Raw genomic sequence first — 4,828 nt, 5'->3', positions numbered from 1 at the left:
AAACAAAGGCTTAACTTAAGCATATTTCAATGATTCAGGAAACGTTCCGCTCATAAATGTGTGGTTACGCGGATAACTTAATACACTACTGGCTATTAAAATTGCTACACCACGAAGATGACATGCTACAGACGTGAAATTTAGCCAACAGGAAGAAGATGCTGTGATATGCAAATGATTAGCTTTTCAGAGCATTCACACAAGGTTGGGGCCGGTGGCGACACCTACAACGTGCTGACATGAAGAAAGTTTCCAACCGATTTCTCATACACAAACGGCAGTCGACCGGCGTTGCCTGGTGAAACGTTGTTGTGATGCCTCGTGTAAGGAGGAGAAATGCATACCATCACGTTTCCGACTTTGATAAAGGTCAGATTGTAGCCTATCGCGATTGCGGTTTATCGTATCGCGACATTGCTGCTCATGTTGGTCGAGAGATCCAATGACTGTTAGCAGAATAAGGAATTGGTGGGTTCAAGAGGGTAATACGGAATGCCGTGCTGGATCCCAACGGCCTCATATCACTAGCAGTCGAGATGACAGGCATCTTATCTGCATGGCAGTAACGGATCGTGCATCCACGTCTTGATCCCTGAGTCAACAGATGGGGACGTTTACAAGACAACAACCATCTGCACGAACAGTTCAACGACGTTTGTAGCGGCATGGACTATCAGCTCAGAGACCATGGCTGCGGTTACCCCTGACGCTGCATCACAGACAGGAGCACCTGCGATGGTGTACTCAATGATGAACCTGGGTGCGCGGATGAATCCAGGTTCTGTTTACAGCATCATGATGGTAACATCCGTGTTTGGTGACATCGTGGTGAACGCACATTGGAAGCGTGTATTTGTCATCGCCATACTGGCGTATCACCCGGTGTGATGGTATGGGGTGCTATTGGTTACACATCTCGGTCACCTCCTGTTCGCATTGATGGCAATGCGTTACATTTCAGATGTGTTTTGACCCGTGGCTCTACCCTTCATTCAATCCCTGCGAAACCCTGCATTTCAGCAGGATAATGCACGACCGCATGTTGCAGGTCCTGTACGGGCCTTTCTGGATACAGAAAATGTTCGACTGCTGCCCTGGCCATCACATTCTCCAGATCTCTAACCAATTGAAAAGTCTGGTCAATGGTGGCCGAGCAACTGGCTTGTCACAATATGTCAGTCACTACTCTTGATGAACTGTGGTAACGTGTTGAAGCTGCATGGGCAGCTGTACCTATACAGGCCATCCAAGCTCTGTTTGACTTGGAGTAGTCAAGGCCGTTATTATGGCCAGAGGTGATTGTTCTGGGTACTGATTTCTCAGGATATATGCACCCAAATTGCATGAAAATGTTATCACATATCAGTTCTAGTATAATATATTTGTCCAATGAATACCCGTTTATCATCTGCATTTCTTCTTGGTGTAGCAATTTTAATGGCCAGTAGTGTATTTTACTAAACTCAGAAGTACATTCTTTAAATAATTTTGATGATATATTTTTCATTATTAAGGATTTTATGGTGGACATTACTTCTGCTAAAAATGAACCATAACTCCTATATCAAACCTTAAGACGAGTTTAACAGAATGACCTGAGAATTAATCTGTCTACTAAAGTCACAAAGTATAAAATAAAAAACCTCACAACAGTTTCCATTTTCTTGTGCAGGACAATAATAACTACACTGAAGTGCCAAAGAAACTGCTATAGGCATGCGTATTCAAATACAAAGATATGTAAATAGGCAGAACATGGACCTGCAATCAGAAATGCGTATATAAGACAACAAGTGTCGGGCACAGTTGTTAGATCTGTTACTGCTGCTAAAATAGCAAGGTTATCAGGATTGAAGTGAGTTTTAATGTGGTGTTTGTAACGGAACATATTAAAGGCTTTACTGTACCGAAGTATGCAATACCCTCCAAATTCAACCAGTTTAACGAGTATTTATGATTATAGAAAAGTTATTGTGTATGTTAACAATGATTGCATAACATGTCTGCATAAACAGTCAACCCATTAAATAATACTGAATAACTGACCCACACAAAAGTTTATGTCACTTGATCACTGATACAGCAAATGTTATCATGTAAAAACACTAAGTTCATCTTAAATAATTAATATGAAGTACGAAAAATAGTGGCCAACTTAGGTATTTTGGATCTTCTTAAATAAAAATCACCCAGTGAAACCTATTTATTCACTAGGAGCGTTTTCACTCAGTATTCACGAAATCAATCCTATTTTAGACGAAAACCAATGTAATTCTTAATAATTCATGTTATTTACTTATTTATGCAAATTAGAGAAGTCAATTGACAAACTTCTAAAAAACGGCCTTTTTGTAACAAAGAATTATTCTGTCAAGTCAACAAATCTGTCTGTCATTTTAATAACATGTTAAATTATGTCACTCGATGCAAATTAATAACTTTTCTGCACAAATTATGATAACAGATGTACATGTGACTTGTAAACTATATCTCTTTTTAGTAGTTCTTTGACAATGTTCTAAATACAAGCAGCAAGAACGGTCGGGAAGCAGTCGGAATGTCACTTTGGTAAAGTGTGTTTGTGTGTTATTGTTTGAGGTGGATAAACAATGCAAAGAACATGTAACGGAAATACTACTTTGTGTTGTGTCATGGTCTTTGGTGGACAATGGAATTAAGATGGCCACCAGAGTAATAAATATTTGAAGTTTACATATTTGCTGGTTTCGCTCGTTCTTTATCATCAAAAGCATATAAAAAACACGGGACCTCATGTTTTTAACCCTAGACAACCAGATTTAGAGCCTGCATCAGCATCGAGACACAGCAGCGATCCAGCAAGTAGCAGCGATTACCACAACACAATGCATTTTAATGGCGCCAACCTAACATCAAGTGCTAACAAGCTCCGTAAATGGGAGTGAAATAGTGCGATTATAGCAATTAGCTATATCTATGACCAGGCGACCATTACATGTTATAGTTGGTGCACAAAAGATGGGACACAGCATCTCTGAGGTAGCAATGAGGGGGGCGGGGGGGGGGGGGGGGGGATTTTCCCGTACAACCATTTCATGAGTGTACCATGAGTATCAGGAATCCGGTAAAACATATCACTGACATTGCTGTGGCCGGATAAAGATCCTGCAAGAACGGGACCAACGAGGTCTGAAGCGAATCTTTCAATGTGACAGAAGAGCAAACCTTCTGCAGATTGTTGCAGATTTCAATGCTGAGCCATCAACAAGTGTCAACGTGCAAACCATTCAATGAAACAACATTGATATGGGTTTTCGGAGCCAAAGGCCCACTCGTGTACCCTTGATGACTGCACAACTCAAAGCTTTACTCCTCGCCTGAGTTCATCAACACCATCATCCGACTGTTGATGACTAGAAGTATGTTGCCTGATCAGACGAGTCTCATTTGAAATTATATTGAGCAGATGACATGTTGGGTATGGAGACAACCTCATGAATCTGTGGAGCCTGCATGTCAGCAGGGGACTGTTGAAGCTGGCGGAGGCTCTGTAATGGTGTGGGGCGTCTGTAGTTGGAGTGATGTGGAACCCCTGATATGTCTAGATACAACTCTGACAGGTGACATGTACATAAGCATTCTGTTTCATCACCTGCATCCATTCATGTCCATTGTGGATTCCGATGGACTTGGGCAATTCCAGCAGGACAATGTGACACCCCACACATCCTGAATTGTTACAGAGTGGCTCCAGGAACACACTTCTGAGTTTAAACACTTCTGGTGGTCAGCAAACTCCCCAGATATGAATATTATGGAGCATATCTGGGATGCTTTGCAATGTACTGTTCAGAAGAGATCTCCACACCCCCTCGTACTCTTATGGAGTCAAGTCCATGCCACATTGTGTTGGGCATTTCTGCATGCTCGCGGGGGCCCTTCACAGTATTAGTCAGGTGTATTGGTTTCTTTGTCTCTTCAGTGTATAACAAAGGTATTACAAATTTCTCCAGTTTCTGTTCTGTCAAATAGTCACCACATTATTCATGAAAAATATAAGTGTATGTAAGTTAGCTCCACAAGGATAGATATGATACTTATGTTTTACTTACAGTTGCAATAATTCTCAGATAAATGGGGTAAGAAGGATTAAAGAAACCAAAGCATCAGGATAGAGAGGAAAATCCTGGCTCTCCTTGAGAAGGGTCCCTTTCTAGCCAACATCATTAAGTATACACAGCAGGCTAATGTCATCCAGTACTCCATGACTTTCTGAAGATCCACAAGAACTGAGTCACCCTTACCCCAATGTAATACTGGAGCACCTACTTATTTTACATCTTTTCTGGGTTTCCTCACAGTCAATTGCACACATCATATCTGAAAGACTTCATACATTGCTTGAGGACACTCAGAATATCACGATTAGATCTCTTAGTTACAAGGACTGTTTGGAGTTCATTTTCAGCAAGTTGGAGGAGGACGTCATATTATTGCTGTTCAAATATGTGCTTACATTAATGTACTTTGAATAAGTAGACCGACCTGCCATGGGAGGCCATCTTGTCTCCCATGATGGCCAAATATTTTATGAAGGACTTTGAAGAGAAAGCACTACATCCAATAGCCTTAAAACATTCCTGCTATTCGTGATACATGGATGGCTTGTTTGTCATATGGCCTCATAAAAGTGGAAATGCTATAGTTCTTCAGCATTTAAATTTGCTTCCCCCAAATATTCACTTTACAATGGAGGTGTGAAGAAATGTTTTCAAAATGCTGAGATATAGCACATAACTAGCCCACGTCTCCTCTTACCCTTCCTCAGTCTTTCTCTTCTTCTCTCCCC

The sequence above is a fragment of the Schistocerca cancellata genome, chromosome 4, assembly GCF_023864275.1.
Source record: "Schistocerca cancellata isolate TAMUIC-IGC-003103 chromosome 4, iqSchCanc2.1, whole genome shotgun sequence".
Classification (NCBI taxonomy): Eukaryota; Metazoa; Arthropoda; class Insecta; order Orthoptera; family Acrididae; genus Schistocerca; species Schistocerca cancellata.
Note: the sequence above shows the minus strand (reverse complement) of the source record.